Raw genomic sequence first — 15,464 nt, 5'->3', positions numbered from 1 at the left:
CGCCCATAACTGTGACCAGCGTTGCCGGCTCTGCTGGGTATATGGACTGGGAAGAGGAAAAGGCAGGAAAGCTCTGGCTTGACAAGTCCTGTTGTAAGGTGTCCTCACTGGGTGGGCCTGGAAGGTCTATAGAGCCAACTATTTCCCTCATGGATTTTTCTGTGGGCTCTTTTGAGATGCTTACTGGGAACGTTGACCTATATGTTCCCTGACACACATGTTGCATTTTCCTCCAGCCAGCTCTCCTTTTCTCAGCTTTCAGACCCATTCAGTTGGGCTTCTGTCACTTTCCCATGGAATCCTCTTAGGTGGGATTTAAATAGATCCAGACTCACTCTCTCCACAGTACACCTTCTGGTCCACAAGAAGCTCTTACAGAGCATCTGCCCTGACGATCTCTAGGAAAACAGTGCCCAACAGACACTTCTCCTTTGCTGGTACCAATAGAGCATCTACTCTTTTAGATTTTCCAGGCAGGAATTAGACCCGCGGCTCTGTGTCCCAGTAATTGTAAGGAGACCAAATCAAACCCTCCAATGATCTCACTGAAGTTCCTTTCTCTCAACCTGAAGAAGAGCCCCCACCCTTTCCCCTGGGGAGGGGGAAATGCCAGCACAACTCTCTCCAAAGATATCCTCTCTTAAGCTCCATTTTCTCAAAACTATTCTGTGCTCACTGTGAGTAAGGGATTCAAGTCATGTATTTGCCCTTCAACTTGGAAATTTTGTGTTGTGTTCCCTTCAAAATGTAGCATCCACTGTCTTCCTATTTTAGCTGAAAAGGGGACAGAACAGGCCCGTTTTAACATCCAGTTACACAAGCTTGGCCTTAGAGCCGGCGTCGCATTTGTTGTCTATGCTAGACCCCTTTTCATATTATCTCTTTTAATCCTTGTCACAAACTCTTTCTTGAGAGGAGGAAATTGAGTGATTCTATGATTTGTCCAAGAGTGTTCAGATAGTGTTAGGGCTAGGCTTGGAAACAATTCTTCAAAATAGTTAATAATTTTGGTTTTGATTGCCTCTTTAATCAAAAGAGTTATTTCAAGGAATGTCCGTAACTTGCAAGCGGATAGATTAAAAATAAGTCTTCTAGAATCAGTTTCTAGTTTTATGCTTTGTTTCTTTTGGGAGCAGAAATATAGCCCTGCATTCTAACTTTTAGATTGTAGTGAGGTTTGTATGGTGGCCTAATACATCGGCAGTTTTTGTAACTGTTCCATGGATATTTGAAGACTATGTATTTGCTTTTTCGTTGCTGGATAGAGTTCTGTGGCTTTCTCTTAACTTGGCTCCTAGTTCAGGGTGTTACACAAAGGAGATCCCAGAGACTGAAACGAAGCCATTTTGGAGTGCTTACGACCAACACAGCAAACTTTCATCGAAAACATTAGCATACCCGAGACTCAACTACATTTTTGTTATCTCATTCTCAAGAAAGCAGGAGGTCTCTTCTAGATCCATAAGATCTGGTGGGGAGGCGTTCTCCACTTCTAAAACAACTTTGGATGGTGAGGCAGGACACGTGAGTTTTTGGCCCAACTCTGCCACTAACTTGCCCCTGGGTGAATTGCCTCCCCATGAAACACGGCGGTCGGGGCAGATGTTCTCATGGTCAATTCTGCTTCTCAAAGTCTCAGACCCTGCACACTGGGCCTCTGGCTTTCCATCCTCAGGGTCATAGGCAGTTCATGAAGCAGGGTGTTCCCATTGCAAATGAGTGTTTCTTGGAGAAAGCATTTTGCACAGGCAAGTGCTACACACTGGTCCCTGGGAATTGCAAAATCATTATTTAAAAAGTGCTGGAACTGCTGGTCTGCAATCAGTTGTAAAATCACTGGGGTACCCCTTTCCTCAGTTTGTTACATGAACGCTGGACCAAGTTCAATGACAAACTAGGTCAGAGGGCAGACCTGGAATGATAAGCACAATCCTGGCTTGTGTTTTCTTTGTCTAGAACAGCTGCACATGGCCTGGGTGATGTGTGTACTCCCTGAAGGGGATGCAAGCACATGTTTCTAGCACTCACTGCTGTACTGTTTCTTCCCGGATGCCCTTGACTGTGGGGTAGGTGAAGCTCTCAAAAGGGGGAAGTGGAGGGCGTGTAACGGTCTATGCAAAACACATGGGTCGTTTTCTTCATTTCAAATGTCCCCTTGAAACTGCATCTTAATGATTTCATTCATTTTCCATCTGTTGAGCATTTAATACGTGTCAGGTTGTGCTACCTTCTGCAGAGACAAAGATGGAGTAGAGACCAGAAGAGTTTAATGGATATCTGTCACTTCTTATCCCACCTAAAGTAAGGCATGAGCTAACCACATTCTAAATAAGAATAAATGAGTGTGGTGAGATAGGGGATGTGGTAAGAAAATATCCATCTAACTTTCCAAATCAGAAAGGGACAGTTTTGGGGAGAAGGTGGCAGCGTCTACTCATTCAATGGTCAGAAAAAGCTGCCTTGACCTCATCAGAGCACTGGGGCCTCCCTCCAGCTTCCTCAGAGGCTGCTTTGGGGAATGAAGCTTGCGGGTGAGCAATGGCCCTGACCCTCAAACTTTGAATTCTAATAATGAGGTTGTTTGCAGGAATGAGCTCAGCCTAATCACTTGAAATTAAGACAGCAGAGGAAAACGCCCCATCTCTGTTTATAAACGTGGAAAACAATTTTCGAGACAGCTATTACTCAAGCAAGAGACTGTTCACAGATGGTGGCTTGGGCTGGGAGTGGACACAAAGGCTAGGACGATGGGCCATTAATCACCGTCTGCAGATGTGCTGCCAGTTGTAAGCGGCATACCGGGCTGAGGCAGGGTTTAGTAGGGCTTGGTGTTGAGCCCCCTGTCCTGCAGGTGATTAGAGAAATCCTCACAGCCACAGAAAGCACCAAATCGCCGGGGGGATTTCAGCCAAACCCTCATGTCCTCACGTTCCCCGCTCATCCTCTCCCATGCCTTCCTAAATACAGAACAACTCCAGCCTGTTGCAAAAGTATGCATTCCATCAATGAATAAAAACGTCCACGTCTGCTAGAGCCCAGCTTCCTAAGGAATGCCTGGGTGGATTAAAGATCAGCTCTTCATCCAGGTTGGTTACTGTCTAGATATGGAGATAAGGTGGAGCGTGTGTGTGTGTGTGTGTGTGTGTGTGTGTGTGTGTGTATACAGGTGTGTGTGCAAAAGGTAAACAACCCCAGGCAATACGTAAGTTTCTTCCCCCCCTTCCAGATTACCTTCTCCTCATCCTTCAGGTCCAGCTCAGGTTCACGTTCCCCTGAGCAGCCTTCTCTGATCTTCTAAGACCGAGTGAGGTGCTCTGTGTGTTTCCACCGTTGCCTGTGATTTCCCTGTCACAGGACCTCTCACACTGAATTGTAATTGACTATAAAATTCTTTGTGACTTCTGGGAACAGGGACTTTGCCTGTCTCTGTTACTCCCAGCACGATACATGTTTGTCGATAGATCGTATACACAGTGTTGATAATGTTCTCTAAAAGTGGAGATGGACGAGGTCATTTTAAGCCCAGGAGAAAGGACTCCAGCTGGCCCCGAGAGATAAGAACGAGACGAGAGATGATATGGTTTTACCTAGTGCAGTGGTTCTCAAACTGAGGTCCCTGGACCAGCAATATTAGCATCGTCTGGGAACTTGTTAGAAATGCAAATTTCTGTCGTCACCCCACACCTACAAAACTAGAGACCCTGGAGGTGGGACCTGGCAATCTGGGTTTTAATAAACCCTCCAGGTGATTATGATGCACATCAAAGTTAGAGAACCATTGACCTAGCGCCCTGCAACTCTGTCTCCGTGTTATTTACAGCTGAGCCAGTGAACTCTCACATACAGATTTGGCCCTACCTGTGACTTTGGGACCAGGCATGACAAATAGAATGTATCTCATGGGCTACTTTCGATTGATTGACAGTGGCTGTTTGGAGATCTTATATGAAGGATTCTGAAGTTATTTCTGGGCCCAGAGGGAAAACGTGCCATGATCAATTATTGACCTCTGCCATGTGTGCAGGAGTAAGGAGTACTCAGGTCCCTTGTGTCTGCCATTGTTGATCTGGAGCCAATCCTGAATTTATGCAGGACAAGATGAAGACCATGCTTAGGGCTGACAGTCTGGCTGCGGGTTCTGTTCTGACCTTCATGCTCTAGTATTCTAGGACCCACCCTCCCTTCTTGTGCCCCAGTTTGGGAGTCCTGCCCCTTGACACTAGTCTTGCCGTAATTGGGTCTTCAGTACGGGCCACTGGACCTCTCCCATACTGATCACCGCTTCTCTGGGTCTTGGTTGATGGCCCGCCCTGTCACTGTTTGACCAGCCCCTCAACCCCTTGCTCTGCATTGGGACCTTCGTCTAGCTGCCCTCGTGACCTCCTTCTGTGGCTGGGTCAGATCATTTTGGATCTGCCCTTGAACATACGTAATTTTGATGTGCCCTGAGAAAAACAAATCTTTTCCCCCTTGTTCCCATTTGCAAACACTTCTCCCAATCAAGGCCAGCTAATCTTCACACACACCTAGTCCTGGCTGTCTCCTCAGCCTGCCCCACTTATCAACAAAACAGATATCATGTATTAACGCATGCATGTGGAATCTAGAAAAATGGTACAGGTGAACAGGTTTGCAAGGCAGAAATAGAGACACAGATGTAGAGAACAAACGTATGGACACCAAGGAAGGAAAGCAGGGTCGGGGTGGGGGGCGGTGGTGATGGGATGAATTGGGCGATTGGGATTGACATGTATACATCAATATGTATAAAATAGATAACTAATATGAACCTGCTGTATAAAAAAATTAAATTAAATTTAAAAAAAAAAAGAAAAGAAAAGGATTCCAGGTGGTGACACCAAGTACAAATAAAGGCACAGAGGTCAGAATGTGAAAAATGATTGGGTCCCCTTAGAAGACCGGTCTGGCTTGGCTAAGAACCCATGTCAGAGTTTGGGATTGACATAAACACACTATTATATTTAAAATAGATAACCAACAAGGACCTACTGTATAGCACAGGGAACTCTCCTCAATATTCTGTAATAACCTAAATGGTAAAATAATTTGAAAAAGAATAACTATATGTATATGTATAACTAAATCACTTTGCTCTACACCTGAAACTAACACAACATTGTAAATCAACTATAGTCCAAAATAAAATAAAAATTAAAAAATAAAAGAACCCATTCCAAGGCACATTGGATTGAAACACTGGCAAACAATTGGTAAGATCAGATTATGGAACGTCTTAATCCCCCAGCTCTGGAGTTTGGACTTTGCGCTGTAGGAGGGAGCCATCAGTGGCTCTGAGTTGGAAAAGGTGGTGACACTTGAAAGAGGTTCTGTAGGAGTTGTGATGTAGCAAGTGTGCTCAGGGTGATGAGCAGGGCAGGGACCAAGAGGAGACTGCCACAGTTATCCAGGCTTGATGTGGCACTGGGTGCAGGAGTGGAAAGAAACTGACATGTGAACGAAACGCTGGAGACATTCCCGAGGGGGACTGAGTTGGGCTGGATGGGTGACCTCATGCAGGAGCTAAGGGCCAGAGAAGAGTCAAAGATGACACTGTTTTGAAGCTATGTGACTGGAATAACGGCACCCCTGACACGAAACAGGCAGTCCAGTGGGGAAGAACAGAAGTGGGAGGAAGTTGAGAGCTTGAGTTTAGCTATGAAGTGAGTTGGCGGTGAAGTCAGGATGTCCCAGTGGGAATGCTGTGCAGGCATATGGAGAGCCAGGACCACAGGTTGTGTGCAGATTGGGATGAACAGGCATGTGGGTGCCCTCCATCCCGGGAAACAGATGAAAAGGGGAGAGTGGAGAAGGAAATTCAGACTCTGAGGCATCATGACCTTCGGAGAATGCCGATCCGGGGTGGAGGAAGAAGAACCAGGGGAGGAACAGCCCAGGAGGAGGGCAACCTGGAGACTGCAGTGCTAGGGATGCAAAGGGACAGGAGAGCACTGAGGGAGGGGTGGTGGTCTGCAGTGTAAATCTGCAGAGAGGACAAGGAAAGAGAACAGACCTGATGAGTATACCTGTGGGTTGATGGACAGCACCCAGAGTGCTGTGGGCCATTCCATGTCAGGACAGCTATTTGGTACCTAAACTAACAGTGTATTGCCAGGGAAATCCTTTTGTGGACAAGTTTACAGATCAGACTTGCTGGGCCTGAGAACTTTGTGATGGAGAGAAGTCATTCTTTAGATTCCTTGTGATCTAACTTGTGATCACTGCTTGCCCCCTTCCCAATTCCCTAACACACACACAAACACACACAATCCCGCCTCTTTCTGTCAGTGACTCTTCTGAAGCCAACATGAAAGTAGCAGAACATAAATAGTTCTACCGTTTGCCACCAGCTCATAGGCTCGGTTTTTCAAGGCTAGTCACATAGATGCCTGAAAGAAATCATCTGCCTTGCACAGTTGTTCAGGCTGTGCACTGAACAGGTTACTGCATCTCCAGGGTCAGTATTTACATTGTAGATATCTTTTCTTTTTTGAATTTTTGAATTTTATTTAATGAATTTTTTTATACAGGTTCTTATTAGTTATCCATTTTATACATATTAGTGTATATATGTCAATCCCAATCTCCCAATTCATCACACCACCACCACCACCACCCCCCCACTGTCCCCCCTTGGTATCCATATGTTTGTTCTCTACATCTGTGTCTCAATTTCTACCCTGCAAACCGGTTCATCTGTACCATTTTTCTAGGTTCCACATATATGCATTAATATAAGATATTTGTTTTTCTCTTTCTGACTTACTTCACTCTGTATGACAGTCTCTAGATCCATCCACGTCTCTACAAATGACCCAATTTCGTTCCTTTATATTGCCGAGTAATATTCCATTGTATATATGTGCCACATCTTCTTTATCCATTCATCTGTTGATGGGCGTTTAGGTTGATTCCATGACCTGGCTATTGTAAATACTGCTGCAATGAACATTGGGGTGCATGTGTCTTTTTGAATTATGGTTTTCTCTGGGTATATGCCCAGTAGTGGGATTGGGGTGGGTCATATGGTCATTCTATTTTTAGTTTTTTAAGGAACCTCCATACTGATCTCCATAGTGGCTGTATCCATTTACATTCCCACCAACAGTGCAAGAGGGTTCCCTTTTCTCCACACCCTCTCCAGCATTTGTTGTTTGTAGATTTTCTGATGATGCCCATTCTAACTGGTATAAGGTGATACCTCATTGTAGTTTTGATTTGCATTTCTCTAATAATTAGTGATGTTGAGCAGCTTTTCATGTGCTTCTTGGCCATCTGTATGTCTTCTTTGGAGAAATGTCTATTTAGGTCTTCTGCCCATTTTTGGATTGGGTTGTTTGTTTTTTTCATATTGAGCTGCATGATCTGTTTATATATTTTGGAGATTAATCCTTTGTCTGTTGATTCGTTTGCAAATGTTTTCTCCCATTCTGAGGCTTATCTTTTCGTCTTGTTTGTAGTTTCCTTTGCTGTACAAAAACTTTTAAGTTTCATTAGGTCCCATTTGTTTATTTTTGTTTTTATTTCCATTACTCTAGGAGGTGGATCAAAAAAGATCTTGCTGTGATTTATGTCAAAGAGTGTTCTTCCTATGTTTTTCTCTAAGAGTTTTATAGTGTCAGGTATTACATTTAGGTCTCTAATCCATTATGAGTTTATTTTTGTGTATGGTGTTAGGGAGTGTTCTAATTTCATTCTTTTACATGTAGCTGTCCAGTTTTCCCAGCACCACTTATTGAAGAGACTGTCTTTTCTCCATTGTATATCCTTGCCTCCTTTGTCATAGATTAGTTGACCATAGGTGCGTGGGTTTATCTCTGGGCTCTGTATCCTGTTCCATTGATCTATATTTCTGTTTTTGTGCCAGTACCATATTGTCTTGATTACTGTAGCTTTGTAGTATAGTCTGAAATCAGGGAGTCTGATTCTTCCAGCTCTGTTTTTTTCCCTCAAGACCACTTTGGCTATTTGGGATTTTTTGTGTCTTCATACAAATTTTTTTTTTTTTTTTTTTTTTTATTTATGGCTGTGTTGGGTCTTCGTTTCTGTGCGAGGGCTTTCTCTAGTTGTGGCAAGCGGGGGCCACTCTTCATTGCAGTGCGCGGGCCTCTCACTATCGCAGGCTCTCTTGTTGCGGAGCACAGGCTCCAGACGCGCAGGCTCAGTAATTGTGGCTCACGGGCCTAGTTGCTCCGCGGCATGTGGGATCTTCCCAGACCAGGGCTCGAACCCGTGTCCCCTGCATTGGCAGGCAGACTCTCAACCACTGCGCCACCAGGGAAGCCCTTCATACAAATTTTAAGATTTTTTTGTTCTAGTTCTGTAAAAAATGCCATTGGTAATTTGATAGGGATGCATTGAATCTGTAGATTGCTTTGGGTAGTATAGTCATTTTCACAATATTGATTCTTCCAATTCAAGAACATGGTATATCTCTCCATCTGTTTCTATCATCTTTAATTTCTTTCATCAGTGTCTTATAGTTTTCTGCATACAGGTCTTTTGTGTCCCAAGGTAGGTTTATTCCTAGGTATTTTATTCTTTTTTTGCAGTGGCAAATGGGAGTGTTTCCTTAATTTCACTTTCAGATTTTTCATCATTGGTGTATAGGAATGCAAGAAATTTCTGTACATTAAGTTTGTATCCTGCAACTTTACCAAATTCATTGATTAGCTCTAGTAGTTCTCTGATGGCATCTTTAGGATTCTCTATGTATAGTATCATGTCATCTGCAAACAGTGACAATTTTACTTCTTCTTTTCCAATTTGTATTCCTTTTATTTCTTTTTTCTTCTCTGATTGCCGTGGCTAGGACTTCCAAGACTCTCTTGGATAATAGTGGCGAGAGTGGACATCCTTGTCTTGTTCCTGATCTTAGAGGAAATGCTTTCAGTTTTTCACCATTGAGAATGATGTTTGCTGTGGGTTTGTCATATATGGCCTTTATTATGTTGAGGTAGGTTCCCTCTGTGCCCACTTTCTGGAGAGTTTTTATCATAAATGGGTGTTGAATTTTGTCAAAGGCTTTTTCTACATCTATTGAGATGATCATATGGTTTTTCTTCTTCAGTTTGTTAATATGGTGTATCACATTGATTGATTTGCGTATACTGAAGAATCCTTGAATCCCTGGGATAAATCCCACTTGATCATGGTGTATGATCCTTTTAATGTGTTGTTGGATTCTGTTTGCTAGTATTTTGTTGAGGATTTTTGCATCTATATTCATTAGTGTTATTGGTCTGTAATTTTCTTTTTTTGTAGTATCTTTCTCTGGTTTTCGTATCAGGGTGATGGTGGCCTGATAGAACGAATTTGGGAGTGTTCCTTCCTCCGCAATTTTTGGAAGAGTTTGAGAAGGATGGGTGTTAGCTCTTCTCTAAATGTTTGATAGAATTCACCTGTGAAGCCATCTGGTCCTGGACTTTTGTTTGTTGGAAGATTTTTTTCTTAATTAATTAATTATTTATTTATTTGACTGCATTGGGTATTTGTTGCTGCACACGGGCTTTCTCTAGTTGCGGCGAGCGGGGGCTACTCTTTGTTGCGGTGTGCGGGCTTCTTATAGCGGTGGATTCTCTTGTTGCAGAGCATGGGTTCTAGGCACATGGGCTTCAGTAGTTGTGGCACGCAGGCTCAGTAGTTGTGGCTCATGGGTTCTAGAGTGCAGGCCCAGTAGTTGTGGCACACGGGCTTAGTTGCTCCGCGGCATGTGGGATCTTCCCGGACCAGGGCTTGAACCCGTGCCCCCTGCATTGGCAGGCAGATTCTTAACCAATGTGCCACCAGGGAAGTCCCTGTTGGAAGATTTTTAATCACAGCTTCAATTTCATTACTTGTGATTAGTCTATTCATATTTTCTGTTTCTTCCTGGTTCAGTCTTGGAAGCTTATACCTTTCTAAGAATTTGTCCATTTCTTCCAGGTTGTTCATTTTATTGGCATAGAGTTGCTTGTAGTAGTCTCTTAGGATGCTTTGTATTTCTGCAGTGTCTGTTGTAACTACTCCTTTTTAATTTCTAATTTTATTGATTTGATCCTCTCCCTCTTTTTCTTGATGAGTCTGGCTAATGGTTTATCAATTTTGCTTATCTTCTCAAAGAACCAGCTTTTAGTTTTTATTGATCTTTGCAACTGTTTTCTTTCTTTCTATTTCTTTTATTTCTGCTCTGATCTTTATGATTTCTTTCCTTCTACTAACTTTGGGTTTTGTTTGTTCTTCTTTCTCTAGTTCCTTTAGGTGTAAGGTTAGATTGTTAATTTGAGATGTTTGTTGTTCTTGAGGTAGGATTGTATTGCTATAAACTTCCCTCTTAGAACTGCTTTTGCTGCATCCCATAGGTCTCGGATCGTTGTGTTTTCATTGTCATTTGTCTCTAGGTATTTTTTTATTTCCTCTTTGATTTCTTCAGTGATCTCTTGGTTATTTAGTAACATATTGTTTAGCCTCCATGTGTTTGTGTTTTTTACGTTTTTTTCCCTGTAATTGATTTCTAATCTCATAGCGTTGTCGTCCGAAAAGATACTTGATATGATTTCAATTTTCTTAAATTTACTGAGGCTTAATTTGTGACCCAAGATGTGATCTATCCTGGAGAATGTTCCATGAGCATTTGAGAAGAAAGTGTAATCTGCTGTTTTGGGGATGGAATGTCCTCTAAATATCAATTAAATCTATCTGGTCTGAATTTTCTGTTTGGATGATCTGTCCATTGGTGTAAGTGAGGTGTTAAAGTTCCCCACTATTATTGTATTATTGTCGATTTCCTCTTTTAGAACTGTTAGCAGTTGCCTTATGTATTGAAGTGCTCCTATGTTGTGTGCATATGTATTTATAATTGTTCTATCTTCTTCTTGGATTGATCCCTTGATCATTATGTAGTGTCCTTCCTTGTCTCTTGTAACATTCTTTATTTTAAAGTCTATTTTATCTGATATGAGTATTGCTACTCCAGCTTTCTTTTGATTTCCATTTGCTTTCAATATCTTTTTCCATCCCCTCACTTTCAGTCTGTATGGGTCCCTAGATCTGAAGTGAGTCTCTTGTAGACAGCATATATATGGGTCTTGTTTTTGTATCCATTCAGCAAGCCTGTGTCTTTTGGTTGGAGCATTTAATCCATTCACATTTAAGGTAATTATCTATATGTTCCTATTACCATTTTCTTAATTTTTTTTTTTTTTTTGTAGGTCCTTTTCTTCTCTTGTGTTTCCCACTTAGAGAAGTTCCTTTAGCACTTGTTGTAGAGCTGGTTTGGTGGTGCTGAATTCTCTTAGCTTTTGCTCGTCTGTAAAGCTTTTGATTCCTCCATCGAATCTGAATGAGATCCTTGCTGGGTAGAGTAATCTTGGTTGTAGGTTCTTCCCTTTCATCACTTTAAATATGTCCTGCCACTCCCTTCTGGCTTGTAGAGTTTCTGCTGAGAAATCAGCTGTTAACCTTATGGGAGTTCCCTTGTATGTTGTCGTTTTTCCCTTGTTGCTTTCAATAATTTTTCTTTGTCTTTAATTTTTGCCAATTTGATTACTATGTGTCTCGGTGTGTTTCTCCTTGGGTTTATCCTGCCTGGGACTCTCTGTGCTTCCTGTACTTGGGTGGCTATTTCCTTTCCCAGGTTGGGGAAGTTTTTGACTATAATCTCTTCAAATATTTTCTCAGGTCCTTTTTCTCTCTCTTCTCTTTCTGGGATCCTATAATGTGAATATTGTTGCATTTAATGTTGTCCCAGAGGTCTCTTAGGCTGTCTTCATTTCTTTTCATTCTTTTTTCTTTATTCTGTTCCACAGCAGTGAATTCCACCATTCTGTCTTCCAGGTCGCTTATCTGTTCTTCTCCCTCAGTTATTCTGCTATTGATTCCTTCTAGTGTATTTTTCATTTCAGTTATTGTATTGTTCCTCTCTGTTTGTTTGTTCTTTAATTCTTCTAGGTCTTTGTTAAACATTTCTTGCATCTTCTCGATCTTTGCCTCCATTCTTTTTCTGAATGTCCTGGATCATCTTCACTGTCATTATTCTGAATTCTTTTTCTGGAAGGTTGCCTATCTCCACTTCATTTAGTTGTTTTTCTGGGGTTTTATCTTGGTCCTTCATCTGGTACATAGCCCTCTGCCTTTTCATCCTGTCTATCTTTCTGTGAATGTGGTTTTTGTTCCACAGGCTGCAGGATTGTAGTTCTTCTTGCTTCTGCTGTCTGCCCTCTGGTGGATGAGGCTATCTAAGAGGCTTGTGCAAGTTTCCTCTATAGGTATCCTTATTGTTTTGATTTTCTTCATATTTTTATTATGACTCTGTTGACTCAAAAGATGAATGATTTGCATATTTACTGTGACAACTTTCCAGCAGATGGCAAAAAGTGGCTTTTTCTAATGGTGTCAATACATTATGACAATTTTCTGTCAGGAGGAAGTAAAGTGTGTTGAAGAAGGGACACGTATTCTAATTCTTGTAAAGGCACCATGAAGGAGACCTGGAGAGCTCACATCAGATGAACAAGGGGCCAGCACTTTGGCAAGTAGATCATCAGCCATCTGCTCTCCATATGTGGAGGGACCATTAGAATGGGCTCTGGTTGGTCCATTTCAATTTGGCAAGCATTCATCGAATACCAGTTGTGTGAAAGGACTTCTGTCTAGGCTACTAGGATGAGAAGACCAGGTTCCATCGTCCTCAAGGAACTCCTAATCTAAGTGTGGGCGTGAGTAGGAAAACAACATAGTACAATAATCACAGGTATAAAGTGCTGGGGGCCGGAACTCAGTCCTGCCACATCCACTGTTCTACTCCATTATGCTCTTGCTTTTAATGCAATAAGCTTACATATTAGCCATTAATTAAAGCATCAGTTTTATGGATCTTTTATTGTTGTAAGTCATTGCTTAATAAACCTAATTCTTTCTTCTAGGCAAAAGGAGATAACATGTTTTAAACCAGTTGTTGAGATCAAAATTATTTAGGCCTTCTACCCCCTGGATTAGGCAGCTGTGGAGAGAGAGAGAGAGACAGAGAAAGAGAGAGAAGGCGTTTTTCTTTAGCTTTTCTCATTTTCTCCTTCTCAGGTACATTTTAGCAGATGGTCCTGGAGGACAAGGAAAGGCCTGCCTTTCTGTTCAGCTCTACAGTTCTAAGTTCTCTTTAGGTAGCCGGAGGAGGGTTGGGTCCTCTTGGGCTTATCTGACTCTCGTTTTCTTATAGTCAGGTATTCTCATAGCTAGCTTGTCCTTCACCAGCTCTCCTAAGAGAAGGACAAGATCAGCCTAGCTTTTAGTTCCTTGCCAACCTCTGACTCCCAAGTTTGTCGTCTTTGAGAGGCTACTGAAGCAGGTGGCTTCTTTACTTGGCCTGGGCCTCTTTTTCCTCTGACTGTCATAAATAACATGGACTTAAGGGATCAGTCCCACTTCCTTACTGTACAAATAAAGAGATGGAAGCCCAGAAAGCTGCTCAGGTTCGGACTGGGAGTTTAATACCAGGAAGCAGTAATTTATAAATAGAATTGCACGTTGTTTACTTAAAGAAAGGAATGGCAGAATGGAGAGTAAACTAAAGGCATGGAGGAATTGATTCTGAAAAGTGATGCTAATGATGAAACAGAAAGGACAGAGAAGTAGTCGTGTACACAGGCAACGTGCACTTGTATTTCCTGGGGCTAATCACTGAGTGGGTGCCTGGCCAAGGTGGAATCCACACAAACGTACAGAAAAGCAAGAGACTTGAAGGCACCAGAAACAAGAGCGGGGTAACCACAGCCTTGTCCTCACGGCCCAAATGTTTGTGTGTTTATTTATTTTTAAAAATCAAAGACAAAACAGGCAGTTATTGAACAGTTTTACCCAGCCAAATAAAGGAGCTCATGCTGGGAAAAGCTAAGATCATAGTTCAAAGGAATGCCAGCCCGGGGTGGGGGGTGGGTACGGGAACCACTGACCTCCAGGTAAACAATATCCAGCTTCAGAGAAGGGTTTCTGGACTAACCTAAGGATGTACAGTTCTAAAGAAAGACTGATGGGGACCTGCCCAAACCGTGGGGAAGGGAGTGAGCAGGGGTTAGGAGAGGTCCTGCAAATGCCACAAGGATGAAGACCATTGGGGGCCTCGGAAATAAGGAAAAAAGCCAGATGTTTCAAATAAAATGGCAAGGATTATGAACGATAAAGTGGGAATGTAAATTTGACCTAGATTTATATGACAGCAAAACTAACATTATCTGCCTTTAATGCAGACATCTAACTTTCCAGCAGATGGAGATGTTACCATGTGAAAGAGAAGTCTGACAGGTGGGCACAGCCCCAGCCTTCCTGCTTTCCAGAATGGGATGGCTTGTTTCTTAGGAGGGAGACACAGAGAGTCTGAAATATGTAGACTCCGATCACTAAGTAAATAACACTTTTTAAGAGAAAATGTGGGCGTTACCTAGGTTCCAAATTCAGAGGTCAGCTTTTAAAATGACGAAAGTCTTCCCCAGTTATTTCCTTCTCTATTTGGAAGAACTTGGAGAACATCAATTGTTTTCCAAGCTTTGTGTTTGGAAACCATAGGCTGAAAAGGGTTCTATTTGCCTTCTAATCAACATACATTTGCATTATAGTACTTGCTACTTTAGGAGTCTAGGTTTCAGGGTTTTCTGTTTTTGTTGTCTTTTCTTTTTTTCCTGGGCCCTGGAGATTCCCTTGCAACCGTGGGCATGGGGGTCAAGTTGTTTTCACAGCTTGCTTGCGTTTTGTTTTAGGCTTCTGAGGACTTGGGCAGGATGCTTTTATCACCCGTTTGAAGAATTGAATAGCTGTGCACTGCAAGCTAGCTGCTAGGCATAACTCATTAACATTAAAAAAAAAAAACCTGTCTGAGTGCCTATAGAATGGGATCTTTTTGACGGACAGTGTTGTCTGGGTGATCTCAGGTGTTAGAGAAGCATTTTCAGATCTGCTGAGGATGCTGTGGTTGGTGATTGTCTCTAAATCAAGGAAGTGGTACCCATGAATCAGGGCTTATATAGGGGTTAATATGGCCTTAGGTGTAAAGGGGATAACGTTTTATCTCCCCCAAAGTCTTTTTCCTAATGAGTTTTTTGAAAAGAACTCAAAATTCATTCAAATACATTTTCAGGAAAACTGTAATATGTTCTCTTCTTTTAGATTTTAGTCTTAGAATAAATTCCAGGAGGGGGATGAATAGATCAGTGGGTATGAATTATGTCACCTGATATCTGCCTTATTTTCCCAAAAGTATTGGACCAATTATACAAAGATACCACTTTCACCCGGAACTTGTTTTATGTGCCATCACTTTTAAAAAAAGAAAACACGACATCTTTTTTGTTAATTATAAGTATATGCGGCAAAGGCTTAGAAGTAAATATTATGGTCAGGTCAGGGAATTTCAGGCATGTAGCTCAGAATTCTGGTCTGCACAGCTTAGGAGAAGCATCTTACGGATTTTCTTCTCAGCC

At 42.1% G+C, this 15,464-nt stretch overlaps 1 protein-coding gene across 1 annotated transcript in view; it reads left to right on the top strand.

Annotated features, from left to right (window-relative positions):
- Nucleotides 1–15,464, top strand: part of THSD4 (thrombospondin type 1 domain containing 4) — a 584,405-nt gene that overhangs the window by 243,587 nt on the left and 325,354 nt on the right. The window lies entirely within an intron of this gene.

This window comes from Balaenoptera acutorostrata, chromosome 3 (assembly GCF_949987535.1).
Source record: "Balaenoptera acutorostrata chromosome 3, mBalAcu1.1, whole genome shotgun sequence".
Lineage (NCBI taxonomy): Eukaryota > Metazoa > Chordata > Mammalia > Artiodactyla > Balaenopteridae > Balaenoptera > Balaenoptera acutorostrata.
This window is presented reverse-complemented; position numbering and strand designations above follow the sequence as displayed.